Genomic DNA, 15,438 nt, shown 5'->3' with positions numbered 1-15,438 from the left:
ACATAAAATGTAATGCACACCTAAAATTGTCTCTTTATTGGAAAGTTCAGCAGTTGTAGTTTATTGATTCTGATAACAAAGTTTATAAACTAAGTTACAATAGTATTCCAAATGGAATACTATTTTCTAGTTCTAGAAAATAGAACTAGAAAAATGAAGGGTAGCACTAAAGAACGCTACTGCTACCACTAATAGAGTAAGAATAAAATTTAAGCAAAACTCTTTCAGAGTAAAAGCCACAGGACAGCCCCAACATTACTTTAATTGCTTCATATGAAGAAAAGACCTTTATTTGTAAAGACAAATTTTCACAGATATTAACATCAGTTGGGTATATATTTCTTAAGGCCTTTAGGAAGGATGCTGTGACTATGTTGATGGAAGCTGACTTCTTTGGGACCTACTACACAATGTGCAGACACCATTCCAAGCACTGCATCTGCATTAGGTTAATTTTAGTGCTCATGATAGTTCTTCCAGTTAGTAAATGAATTAAGTATTTTATTAAAAACAGAAGTAGGCAACAAGGCCAAACAAATTTCCCAAGTACCTAATACTGATCAGCTATAGACCCATAATTCAAATCCAGGTTTCCACTAGGCATATCTGAGGATATTCTGTAAATTTCACATTCATTAGCTTTCAAGATGTATGGAGCAGATGAACACATATTATCTTCCTAATTATGGTTATAATGACAATAATATTGCTACAGAATATACATATTTTTAAATGAAAAGGGTGTGGGTAATGACATTGTAGGTGATCTTTATACCAAATAAGGCCTGAGCAAAAAAGAAAAGTAAGGGGCTAGGAAGGTGGCTCAGTGGTAGAGCGATTACCTTGAATGCATGAGGTCCTGGGTTCAATTCCTCAGCACCACATAAGCAAAAAGAAAAAAGTTGCAAGTGGCGCTGTGGCTCAAGTGGTAGAGCACTAGCCTTGATCTGAAGAGCTGAGGGACAGCACCCATGCCCAGAGTTCAGGCCCCACGACCAGACCCCCCCCCCCAAATAAAGAAAAATAAAAGAACCTAGGCCCCAAATTTAAGTCATAGTACTAGCACTGATATACCATATATATATATATATACATATATATATATATATATATAGTTCCTAAAATATACAGTGAGTTAATTTGTCGAAATCTGGTCATAAATTAAATATGAGGTGTGAAAACATATGTAAGTCTGAAATGTTTCCATGGTATTTTGACAAGACAGCTGGAAGAGTTATCACTTAATCAAATAGTAATGAGGGATTGGTTTGTAGATAGAGATCAAAGCTCACTTTGGGATCTTTTGAGTTTTCTAAAATCAGTAGTTAGTAGTTGTCAGTAGACAGGATGCTATTAAGGACTTGAATTAAAGAAAACAGAGCAGGAGAAAAAATACAGAAATAATTACTGTACTCAGTGGTAACAACCATGAGAAGGACTTTGACAGAGCTAAGCCCTGGGATACACAAATATGTAAAACATGACAAATGAAGAAAAACAATAATAAGTATGTAATGCAGACTTATATGGGTAGGTATTTTTAATGTTTAAGGGCTATGAAGTGATTGTGTGATGACCTAAAATTTATGAAATTGGTAAGTTTAACTATCCTTTGGGCCAACCATAGCTGATAGTGTAAGTAAAACGGAGCCACAATAATGTGTCTTGATTTACCAAAGTAAAAATAGGCCAATATTTGGAAAGCCACTTTTTGGACATGTGGTTGGAGTGGCAATTACTGCAGTTTGTTCAAGTGTCAGTAGAAAGCTACAGGGTTAGCACAATGATAGAAATCTTTCAGGGATCTGATAGATTTTTCCCTCTGTCTTCAGTTTCCCTCTTTTTATGAGAGCTAAAATGTCATTACTGGAAGCCTATCCAAATTGTTCCTTTGGCAAGTTAACAGATAGTCAGTCTATCACATTCCCAAATAAAAGAGAATGGGAACAGGTCCACATTGAGCACTCACAGTAGACTGGTCTCTGGACTTTCTCAGAAGAGCCTTCTGCCATTGTGGGATGGATAGGGCTGGATAATATGCAAAACAGACACCACAGATTGAAAGTATTCTGCTAAGTTGACACTTGAGATATTGGATGTTTTAAGTGCATTGTATTGATTTTTATGAATCAATACAGATTCTTCATACCATATGATGGTACTAGATTGTAAAATGCATGCTTATTGCATTTCCTTTGTATAACATATAGTATGTTTTGAAATTTGGTATAAAACATTAGTCTTTTTATATATTTATTTTTAATATGGATTACTCTAGTTCTCAAGAGTAGGGAAATGACTTGGAACTTTGTAATTTGATGTCATATGTAATTTTTTTTAGTTTTATTTATTGTCTATTGCAGCACCCGCCTATATGTAATTTAAACTGTAGTTTTCTTCAAGTGTATCATCATACACTGAAGTTTTTTTCTTACAAGCTTTCTAATAAATATGTAATCTATTCAATTTGGAAAAGTACTGCTGTACCTCCCACTTATTTGTGGCATTTCTGAAATCCAAGTTCCTCTGTGTGTCAGGGTGGATACTTTTGCCTGAAACAATTTTGTTATTGAATACATAACATCTGGCTACTTAGGGAACAAAGGATGTGAAGCTACAATATCCCGATAAAGATCTTCCAGGACAATTCAAGGGCAACTCATGTACTCTCTGTGTAGGTGAATAGGAGAATAGAAAAGAAATTCTTTTTTTTATAATTTAATTTTATTTTATTTGAGAACATACTGTACAGAGGGGTGACAATTATATGGGCAGGATAATGCCTACATTTCTTACCAAGCATTGCAGCCTCCTCCTTTGTTTACCCTTCACCTCCCTTCCCAGCCTCCCCCCTCCCCCCCACCCAATCATACCCCCCTCCCCCCCCCCCACACCGACATTGTAAAGCTGGTTTTGACATGACATTTTGTACTTCTCATTGTTGCAACAGGTCCACCTGAATCCTTAAACGACTTGTTTGTCCCCATCTCCTCCACATGTTATACTGACATCAAATATAGTGAAAGCGGGGGTTACACTGTGGGGGAGGGACATACAAAGCAACAAAGAAATAATCTTATAAATGCGTTAGAAACACATGCATGAAAGAAACAAAAACATTAAAATACATATTTGAGGGTTCGTTTTCCTAACATCACATTCTCTGACCTTTTCCGCTTGACTCATACCTATACTAGATATTGCAAATAAGGGAAACCATGGGACCTACGTTTCTTTGGGCCTGGCTTACTTCACTTAATATAATTTTTTCCAAGCCTTTCCATTTCCTAACAAATGGGGAAATGTCATTCTTTCTGATGGAGGCATAGAATTCCATTGTGTATATATACCACATTTTCTTGATCCATTCATCTACTGAGGGGCATCTGGGTTGGTTCCATATCTTAGCTATGGTAAATAATGCTGCAATAAACATAGTTGTGCTGGTAGTTTTAGTGTGGTCTTTTTTGTAAACATTAGGGTAAATGCCCAAAAGTGGGATTGCTGGGTCATAGGGGAGTTCTATGTGAAGTCTTTTGAGGAACCTCCATACTGCTTTCCAAAGTGGTTGAACAAATTTACATTCCCACCAACAATGAAGTAAGGTTCCTTTCTGTCCACATCCCCTCCAGCATCTGTTGTTGTTAGAGATCTTGATTTTTGCTGTTCTAACTGGAGTGAGGTGATATCTCAATGTTGTTTTGATTTGCATTTCTTTTATGGCTAGGGATGTTGAACATTTCTTCATGTGTCTATTGGCCATCCTTCTTTCTTCTTCAGAGAAGCTTCTCTTTAAGTCTTTCGCCCACTTAGTTATTGGGCAGTTGTTTCTTTGAGGATTTGTTGTTGGGTAGTTTAATTTTTTGAGTTCCAAGTATATTTTAGATATGAGACCCTTGTCCGTTGTATGGCTAGTAAAGATCTTCTCCCAATCCGTGGGCTTTCTATTGATCTTGCTAGCTATGTCATTTGCCCTGCAGAAGCTCTGCAACCTTATGCAATCCCATTTGTCCAACCTTTCTTTGATTTGTTGTGTTTCCGGGTCTATATTCAGAAAATTTCGGCCTGAGCCAAGGAGACCCAGGGTTTCTCCTATTCCATCCTGTAATGTTTTCAGAGTGTCTGCTTTGAGTTCAAGGTCTTTGATCCATTTGGAGTTGATTCTGGTGCAGGGTGATATATAAGGATCTAGCTTTAGTTTTCTACGTGTAGTTAACCAGTTTTGCCAGCACCATTTACTGAAGAGGCTGTCTGTCTTCCATTCTATTGTTTTAGCTCCCTTATCGAAGATTAGATGGCTATAGGTCTGTAGGTTCATTTCTGGGTTTTCAATTCTATTCCATTGGTCCTGAGGTCTGTTCTTATGCCAATACCAAGCTGTTTTGATTACTATGGCTTTATAGTAGAGTTTGAAATTTGGTATTGATATTCCTCCAGCAGTGTTATTTCCGTTGAGGAGCGTTTTTGCTATTCGGGGTCTTTTATTGTTCCATATGAATTTTTGGATTGCCTATTCTATTTCCTTGAAGAATGAGGGTGGAATTTTGATAGGTATTGCGTTGAATTTGTAGATAGCCTTGGGAAATATTGCAATTTTCACGATGTTAATCTTTCCAATCCAGGAGCATGGGAGGTTTTGCCATTTTTTAAGTTCTGTGTTGATTTCCTTTTTCAAGATTTTAAAGTTTTCATCATAGAGGTCCTTCACTTCTTTAGTTAAGTTAATTCCTAGGTATTTTATTTTTTGTGGGGCTATTACAAATGGAGTTGCTTTCCTAATTTCAGCCACACTTTTCTCATTGTTGGCATACAGAAAAGCCATTGATTTTTGGGGGTTAATTTTATAACCTGCTACTTTGCCAAAGTTTTGAATCAGCTTGAGTAATTTGGGAGTGGAGTCTATGGGATTCTTTAAATACAAGATCATGTCGTCTGCAAAGAGGGAGAGTTTTATTTCTTCTTTCCCTATTTGGATCCCCTTTATGACTGCATCTTGTCTTATTGCTGTAGCTAGGCATTCTAATACTAGATTGAAGAGAAGTGGAGAGAGTGGGCATCCTTGTCTTGTTCCTGAGTTAAGAGGAAATGGCTTTAGTTTTTCACCATTGAGTATAATGCTGGCTGTAGGTTTGTCATATACAGCCTTTATTGTATTGAGGAATGTTCCATGGATTCCTAATTTTTCCAAAACCTTCATCATAAAGGGGTGTTGGATCTTGTCGAATGCTTTTTCTGCGTCTATTGAGATAACCATGTGGTTCTTATTCTTGCTCCTGTTGATGTGATGAATAATATTAATTGATTTGCGTATATTGAACCAGCTTTGCATCCCTGAAATGAATCCTGTTTGATCGTGGTGTATGATTTTTTGGATGAATTGTTGAAGTCGGTTGGCCAAAATTTTGTTGAGAAGTTTTGCATCAATGTTCATCAAAGAAATGGGTCTATAGTTCTCTTTCTTTGATGAGTCCCTGCCTGGTTTTGGGATGAGGGTTATGATGGCTTCATAGAATGTGTTCGGTAGTGAGCTTTCTCTTTCAATTTCATTGAACAGTTGGAGAAGAATTGGTGTGAGCTCTGCTTGGAAGGCCTTGTAAAATTCTGCTGTAAAACCATCTGGCCGTGGACTTTTCTTAGCTGGGAGGGCTCTTATTGCTGTTTCTATTTCAATGCTTGATATGGGCCTGTTAAGATAGTTTACCTCATCTTGGTTTAGTTTTGTCATGTCAATATTTGCTAGGAAGAGGTCCATTTCTGTCAAGTTCTCAAACTTATTAGCATAAAGTTTTGAGAAGTATTCCCTTATAATGTTCTGAATCTTGGTTGTTTCCGTGGTGATGTTTCCATTCTCATTTCTGAGTTTATTTATTTGGGTGTGTTCTCTTCTTTTTCTGATAAGATTTGCTAAGGGTCTGTCAATTTTGTTAATTTTTTCGAAGAACCAACTCTTTGTTTTGTTGATTCTTTCTATAGTTTTTTTGGATTCTAATTTATTTAATTTTGATTTAATTTTAATTATTTCTTTCCGTCTACTGGATTGGGGTTTATCTTGCTGCTCTTTTCAAGGAGGTTTAGATATGTCATTAAATTGTTGGTTTCAGATCTCCCCAATTGGTTGATGTAGGAGTTCAGAGCTATAAACTTGCCTCTGAGTACTGCCTTTGCTGTGTCCCAAAGGAGCTGGTAATTCAAGAACCATAGGAAGGAGCTGGTAATCCAAGAACCATAGGAAGAACCCAGTTTTCGCAGCCCCCAAGAAGGTAGATAACATGGCAGGAACTCCCAAATACCTCTCAGTCCTATCTCTTAATTTTAACGGACTGAACTCTCCAATTAAGGGACATAGACTGTCTAGTTGGATTAAAAAACAAGACTCTTCTATCTGCTGCCTGCAGGAGTCACATCTTGCCCGTAAAAACAAACACATTTTCAATGTTAAAGGCTGGAACAAAATCTACCAAGCAAACGGACCCCATAAACAGGCGGGAGTTGCAATCCTAATATCAGATAAAATAGACTTCAAATTAAAATTCGTGAGAAGAGATAAAGAAGGTCGCTACATACTAATTAAAGGATCTCTCCTTCAGGAGGATATTACAATTCTAAATATCTATTCGCCAAACAATGGAGCACCCAAATTTATCAAAGAAACACTACTTTCCCTCAAATCTCATATAGATCCAAAGACATTAATTGTTGGAGATTTTAACACACCACTCTCCCCACTAGATAGATCAACTCGGCAAAAACTCAACAGAGAAACCACAGATCTAAACAGCTGCATAGATCAACTAGACTTAACAGACATCTACCGAACATTTCACCCAGCAGCATCAGAATACACGTTTTTCTCAGCAGCACATGGAACGTTTTCTAAAATAGACCACATTTTAGGCCACAAAGCAAACTTGTCTAAATTCAGAAACATTGAAGTTATACCTTGCATTCTCTCTGACCACAAGGGAATAAAAGTAGAACTCAACACCAAAAGCCACCAAAGAAAGTCCGGTATCACATGGAGGCTGAACAACACACTGCTGAATCATGAGTGGGTCATGGAAGAGATTAGAAAGGAAATTCAAATGTTCATGCTATTCAACAAAAATGAACACACAAAATACCAGCTCCTCTGGGACATAGCAAAGGCAGTACTCAGAGGCAAGTTTATAGCTCTGAGCTCCTACATCAACAAATTGGAGAGATCTCAAACTAACAATTTAATGACACATCTAAACCTCCTTGAAAAAGAGCAGCAAGATAAACCCCAATCCAGTAGACGGAAAGAAATAATCAAAATTAAATCAGAATTAAATGAATTAGAATCCAAAAAAACTATAGATAGAAAAGAAATTCTTATACATGAAAGTGACTGGGAGTGTGTGCACATAGGTGTTCACTTATTTATCTGTTGTTATAATTTTACAAATTCACTATTATTAAACGATATTTCATATATATATATGATATATATATATATATATATATATATCATATATACATATGTATATGATCACAATTTCCAAAATCCAGAGAACCACATCCATGGGTATCACTTTCCGATGTTGCTCTTTGGGAAATAAGAATAAATCCTGGTATTGTCCTGTGGTAGAGAAATAACTCAGAGATTCAAATGTTTTTCTTTCAATATGTCACATGTTCCTACATCTAAAACTAAGAAGTCTGTTAATGCATAATACATGTTATAATATATTTAATATATTATATAATGTATAATATATTATATATAATAACTGACATTATTATATATTTATAAGGAAAAATAAAACAAATGTATCGATGTCCATACATTCTTAGCCATGATTAGGTTCAGTAGAGTTAGGTGCATTACATCTCAACAGGAAAAGTCTACTAAAGTTCTGATGACCTTGAGCTAGATAAGGAAAATTTCTGTAAAAAGAGCCTCTCTTCAATTATGAGAAAAAATAAGTTTGTAAGATTTTTTCTTTTGTTTTATTATTTTGTTTTTATTTAGGCCGGCCAAGGGGCTTGAACTCTGGGCCTGAGCACTGTGCCTCACTTCTTCAATTTAAGGCTAGTGCTCTACCACTGGAGCCATAGCAGCACTTCTGGCTTTTTCTGCTTATGTGGCACTGAAGAATCGAACCCACAGCCTCATGCATGCAAGGCAAGCACTCTACCTACTGAACCACATTCCCAGCCCAAGTTTGGAAGTTTTTGAGAAGAGGAATTTGGCATTTGCTTTGCATCCTTGATTAGTAAAAAGTAGATAACATTTTGCTCCACATATTGTCTCCTTTTATGTCCCCTAAACAGTTACACATGATCATCATCCATCGCATATCTTTAGGTCCTTCTTTTATTTCTTTTATCATTATTGTTTCTTGTTGTTTTGCTGATCCTAAAGCTTGCACTCAGGGCCTAGGCATTTTCCCTGAGCTCAAGGCTCATGCTCTACCACTTGAACCTCAGCACCATTTCTGGCTTTTTCTGCCTGGGCTTGCTTTGAATCATAATACTCAGATCTCAGCCTCCTGGGTAGCTAGGATTACAGATGTGAGCCACTAGTTCCCAGCAAGTCCCTCTCTTTTAGATATTATTCTAAAAGCCTCCTATTGAAGGTCACTCCTAAGATAGTAAATGGACCTATGCCAATAGTTCCTTCAAACTCTCATCTCCTGTTATGGCTATGGTGTGTCTTTTCCATTGTATCCTGAACCTACTTCACTGTTCTCTTCCTAATCCATGATTCTAGATGTATTCCTAATAATTACACCTAAATTTTGTGGCTATAAACCCTAAATTACTCAACTATTAATTTAATTTAATTTTTTCAACATGATTGTTGTTCTGTACAAATCTGAGCTTATATTCACCTCTTGCATCTATCTTTTGGCATGAGCAGAGCCTGGGCCTATTCTACCTTAAATGCAAGAGGTTAGCCAAAGAATAGCCTACATTATTCCTGCCTAGGAGCCAGGACAAGTAGTTGAGTGCCTGAAAGAAGCAATGTATTCCTGACATGAGAAGGGGTGAGAGAGACAACAGCCTAGAGAGAAAATTGGCAGTCACAACATTTAACAACTTCTCCTTTGGGGAAACTGACCTCCTTCAAAGTGGCAGTGAGATAACTTACCTAGTGAATTTTATTATATGAAGGAAGTTGTCATGTCTCACTACACAACTCTCTTGTAGTCAAAGAGAGGGTCATTCTTTTGTTTCCTCCTTAGGCCTAGTCTTAGTTTATCTCCATCTTAGACTTTGCTCAGACTCTACTCCTACCAGAAGGTCCCTGATGAGGAGAAAAGTGTGATCTCTTGGCTTCTGACTTGCCCTTTGGGACCTGAGGCCACTTTTAGTTTTCAACCTATTCCTTCTGACAATGGGAAAGCTCATTCTCTGAATTGTGCCCTAGTATCAAATCTCTTCAGAGAAAGTCAAGGAATGACAGATTCTGCCTGAGGGAGTGAGTTTCTCCATTTTCAAAGAGGTCAATTAATATCTGATTCTGAGACCCAGGTGGTAGTCCTTCACCAGATCCTCCAAGCTGGAGTGGATGTTACCTCAGACTCCAAGCCATCCTCATATTTCTCCAGCTCTTTCTCATGAACCAAAAGGTTACAGGAGTTTAGTCCAGAAACAAGGAGAAATGAGAGTAGCAGAAGAACCATTGGCAGGGTGAGGAATTAGGAAATTTGGGTGAAAAAAAGGGCTCAGAAAATCTAGGATCAGGGGGCTGGGAAGGGGGGTCAGTGGTAAAGCACTTGCCTTGCATGCCTGAGGCCCTGGGTTCAATTCCTCAGCACCACATAAGCAAAAAGAAAAAAGCTGGAAGTGGCGCTGTGGCTCAAGTGGCAGAGCGCTAGCCTTGAGCTGAAGAGCTGAGGGACAGCCCCCAGGCCCAGAGTTCAGGCCCCACGACCAGACCCCTCCCCCCCAAAAAAAAGAAAATCTATGATCACTCACATCATTTGGGAATCACGTCATAAGATTAGGGAATAAAAGTAATAAATTACTACCTAAAGTACTAACTCCACTACTCTACAAGTGTTCTGTCAAAAGTTAGCTGTCCTAGCTCTATTTTGATCAGGAAAACGGAGCACATTTTTTCCTCACAAAGATCAACTGAGTATCGTTATCCATACCCCAGTTTGTTCTTACTCTCTACTTCTCTGTTACTTTCCTTTGCTGGTTTCAATCAATGACACTTGAAAGTGTTAGCATCTTCAGACGTGTAATTACACTTTCTTCTAATCCATTTGTTATAAAGTAAAACAAATTATAGGGAAATGTATATCTACGCTACATTTTCTTCTATAGCATATTTATTTGATGTTATTAAGTATTATTTTAATAGTTTCATTGTTCAAACTTGAGGAAAATGTTTTACTATTAGCAGTAATTAGTTGCACATATTTTTCCATGTCTGTGTATTTCTAAGCTTTTAACATCGTCTTTTTCCCCAACTGTTGCCTTCTTAAAATTGCTTCAAATTATAAACTATATATGATGGTCCTCTATGTGTTCATTGATATATTTAAATTTTGATATAATATCCACATATTATAGGATATCTTTAACCTATTGTATTTGGTCTGAAAATCAATATGGACGTTCCTCATTAAAGCAAAAACACAATGCCACAAAACGTAGTGAAAGTAGGATTAGGTATATATTCAAAATATTTAGCAATGATACAGTAGAAACCTTCACTTCTCATATACCAGAACATGTTTAAAGCTATGAATAGCACATTTTTTTATTCCCTCTTTCTGGTGCATCTAGGTTGATTACACAACTTGTTTGCTATGAATATTGCTGCCATGAACATGGATGTTCATGTTGATTTACATTCCTTCAATATGTATCCAATTGCAGTAAAGGTCATCAAGATATCTGTCTTTTTGGTATTGTGTAAACTTCCATTAAGATATCCCTATGGATTGCACTAGTTTACAATGCCACAAAACCAAATATAGTTCCTGATTTATTTCAACTTCTCCAGCAGTTTATTTATTTGAGTGGTGATAGCTATTCTGGTGTGTAAGATAGGATCTCAGTGACTTTCCTCTTTATTTTCCTTTGTATTTGCTATGTAGATATGAATCTCAAACATTTCATTTATTTATTACTTACTTTTGTACTTCATTCCTGATTAGTATCTTTCTTTTTCTTTTGGTATTTGATCAATTTATAAGATTTATAACATTTGATTTTTTCCCATTACAAATACTCATTTTAGTTAGTAAAAAGATTTTTTTCATTACAGTGGTGAACAATTAACTAAAAACAACAAATTGTACATTTATATCACTGGATGTTTTTGTTTGTATTTACAGCCAGGAAATTGTTTCAATAAAGATGTTGAACTTCTTTCACTGATATACTGAAAGTATAGTATCTCATATTGGGCTAAAATAATCTCAGAATTAACAGTCACAGCCTGTGCCACCACAGTCTGGGCTAAGTAAAACCACTAACACAGCACAAACTGCATTTAAAGAGAGCAAAGGGCTTCATAAAAGTTAGAAGAAAGGCATCACCTTCATGAAGCAAATGTTAAAGTTCACAAGCAGACCTTAGGAATCTGAATATCAAGAAGATCAAAGGATGAAAGTATTTAGAAGGACAACTTTAGAACTCAAAATTGGGGGGGTGGGACAAACAATAGATACCAAAACTCAATGCTAAACGAAGGAGTATTTTACCCCAAGCCTCAGCTGTGTCGGACTCTCTCACACAACACACAAACACACACACACACACACACACACACACAGACTAGTGAGAGGCCTTTGCCAAAGTACAGGCATTCTGGACTCAGACTCCGAATACTCCGAAAGTATCCATTGTGAAGACCTTTACTGAAAGTACCCATTGTAAGTAGACTTTTACTGAAAGTTAGAACTCAGGTTCCTGGAAAAACCCTGAAATGTCACAATAACGTTCTGCCCATAACTCCCCTAGCAATATCCATCCGCGGATGAAGGGAAGTACCTAAAGTTACAGAGTTTTTTTAATTTTTTTAACTTTTTTATTGTGAAAATACTGTACAGAGGGGTTACAATTACATGGGCAAGATAATGAGTACATTTCCTATCAAACATTGCAGCCTCCTCCTTTGTTTCCCCCTCCCATCCCTTCCCATCCTCCCCCTGCCCCCCCATCGAATCCTCCTTCCCCTCCCCCCCACCAGAGTTGTAAAGTTCGTTTTTCTCCATAAGAACTTGTACATCTCATTGTTGCAATGGGTCCACCTGTATCCCTACTTAAACGATTTTTTTTCCCTTCTCCTCCACAAATTATTGCTTATTGCTTAGCCTGCACTTGCTAGCCAATAAGATTGTTATAAGATTACCCATTTAACTGAAGGGTCGGGGCTCTCAACTCTGACACACTGCAATGGTGACAATTGTGATTCCAGGCTCAAGCTTGCAATAAATGACTCTAATGTGGTCACATGAGAACTGGCTCCGTGGTGGTCTTGGGGATCCTTATCTAAGCACAAGACTAGTGTACACAGAGAACCCCAGGGGCAGCTGTATCTGGGACAATGAAGCTTTTTTTCCTCTTCTTTTTAGATAATCAAACATGATGTTGCAGTTGGCTCCACAGCTGCTCCACACCTGAGCAAGAGGAAGGAAATGGTGCCTTAGACTGCAGGACGGCCTTGTGTACCCCTAGTTTTCTGTGCAAGAATGCAATTCGTGGTCCCCTAGGCAGGGGTGGCCAAGCTGAAATGGGGGTATGTTTTGCCTAGAGGATGGCACCCTGTGAGCCCTGCATGCATGGTGAAGCAGCCGGGAAAGCCCTGTGAGCATCTCCGGGATGGCCTCTCAGTGGCTTGGAGAAGTTGACTCCTGTAGTTGGACAAGGCAGGAGGCAGGAGGAGAGCAAGAATCCAGAAGATGGGAGACGCACAGAAGCAAATGCACCTCTTCATTGAGACTCCTCGGCCATTCTAAGGAGGTTCACAACCCATACGTGGCGGCCACTGCACAAGTCCCCAGAGGCCCTATTTGTTTAGGGAGCAATGCCTGTTCCTGATGGTCCTGATCCAGAGCTGGAACTTCCCAAGTGGCCCTGAGCTTAGCTGGGCTGGAGCAGAGCCTACCAAAAATGCTTCAACTGCCCTGCTGTGTATAGCTTCCTAGCAGCTGCCCAGGCTACAGCACCCACAACAGGCCACCTCCTTGGGGCAGGCTGAGACTGTGCTGACAATTCCTGGTGCCTGATTCAAGGCAAGAGCGAGGCCTACCCCACAGCAGAGCTGGCCCTCACTTCCAAGGGCATTGAGAGAGGCATGACAACAACAGGCCCAGCCTTGCTGTCCTCACTGCCCCTAGAGGTTACCTATAAGTCCCTGCCTTTGTTCTTGAAATTCTTCAGCAATTGGTTGTCTCATTTTTCACTATCTGTTTGGGTGGGACTCGAGACTTCTTCCTCTCCTCACCAAGCAAACAGGCCCTAGCAAATCCACCCCAAATTCCACACCTCACAGACACTCCCCAGAACCCAGCTGCCTTTAGGGCTGCTGCATGAGCTGTTGGCCAACTGCCTCTTCCTCCCTTCACAGCTTCCTTCAGGGCCCCCCCACCATCCTCGCCCCACCGCCCTCAGCCCCAACCAAAGCTTGGCTTCTCCTGTGGCCTCCTTCCTCTCCACACAGCCCCAATCCCCAACCCCAGCAGGGCCACTGCTGTAGAGAAAAGAACTCTGGGCCTGGCACAGCAGAATCAAAGGTGTCAAAGTGTGCAGTCTGCTGGGAATTGGAGGCAGCATAGGTCTCTGATCACTGTCTTTCACTTCATCTACACATGCATTAATTGTATTAATTTGGTATTTAATATTAGATCTCATAATTTCTTATTAAGCCTTTGCAGAATAGCTGGTAGAAATATAGTCCCACATTTGTATTGTCTCTTGTTTAATTCTTTCGAGATTGAGAGATATTTTAAGTAGACATAACCATCATAAATTCTCATTTACATAACAGAGTTTTATTCAGAAAATATTTGCTTTTGCATCTGTTATCAATTATTTACAAGACTAGAAACATTTAAAGTTCCAAATATTATAGGAAGATCTTTGATTCATGTTGAATGAATGTGAGTAGGTTGAGCTGTTGCATACATTCCTGTGTGTGTGTGTGTGTGTGCGCGTGTGTGCGTGTGTGTGTGTGTGTGTGTGTGTGCAGGGGGGTTATATGTATCATTGAAATCAAGGACAAGGAATTTTTTCCTTTTTCTGAGATATGCATTATGGTGTTTCTTTGTTGGTGGTAGGCTCTGATTTCTTGCTTTTGTTTGATGTGCACATTCCAGGTCAATTTTTCAATTAAACCTTCTTATTTAATATTGAGCATATAGTGCTCTGATATTGCTTTGTCTTTAGTTTGTCGTCTAGGATCTTCTTTTCCTCTTTAACTATTAACATTCAATATATATTTTACCTCCTGACTGTTTTTCCCCTTTAATTTGCATTTTGAAATAAGAATAATAAAACCTTTGATCTCTGTATTCATGAAGAAAAACTATTTTGAATTGTCTGTTTAATGTAATAATACCTGGACACATTTGTTAACAACAAGATCTTAAAATTTCTTTTGTAGTTTTAGTTTAAAATACCCTCCTCTATGTTTTTAGTATGGGGAGACAAACACTTCCTAGTATCAATGATAACAGTTTTATTCATTAAAATATCAGTTAATTCATAATTTTGAATATGTCTAGTGGCAAATGTATACATTTGCTCAATAGATTTTCTTGACAGACCCGTGCACAAACATACCACTCATAAGGGCTGAGAAGGTGGATCAGTTGTAGACACTCATAAGGGCTGAGAAGGTGCATCAGTTGTAGACAGCTTGCCTTAAATGCACGAGACCCTGGGTTTGATTCCTCAGCACCACCTAAGCAGAAAAAGATAGAAGTGGTACTGTGGCTCAAGTGGTAGAGCACTAGTCTTGAGCTGAGGAGCTGAGGAATGGCATCAAGGCCCAGAATTCACCACCGCCGACAAATTAAATCAATAAATAAAACTCATAGTCAAGTACATTAATTTCAAAGATTAATTACCGTTTTAGTTAAGGGCAGGGGGCCAAGATTTAGCAAAGCTTTAAGAAGAATTCAACACCTGACAAGTACTAAAAACAAAAAGTAAAAATTTAGCTATTACAACAACATATATAATCACCACTCAAAGAGAAAGAGGCACTAAGAATGAAATACTTTTTATAACATTTCTTCAGAGATTCAGGCTCTACATTAATTATCATATAATGTGACCTTCAAAAACTCCAGGTGAGCCTGAGTCTTAAGGGCCTCTACAAAAATTGGAAGAGAGAATAATCAACCTGGATTTTTCAAATGGTTTTTGTTAAGGTAGTGTACAAACAGATCACCATTTTATAAGTCGCTAACGAGTTCACTTCTTGTTTGACAATCTCATCACTTTGTT

Source organism: Dipodomys spectabilis, unplaced genomic scaffold (genome assembly GCF_019054845.1).
Source record: "Dipodomys spectabilis isolate Male_0828 unplaced genomic scaffold, ASM1905484v1 ptg000192l, whole genome shotgun sequence".
Taxonomy (NCBI): domain Eukaryota; kingdom Metazoa; phylum Chordata; class Mammalia; order Rodentia; family Heteromyidae; genus Dipodomys; species Dipodomys spectabilis.
The sequence above is the reverse complement of the archived record's forward strand: the minus strand, read 5'-3'. Positions refer to the sequence as shown.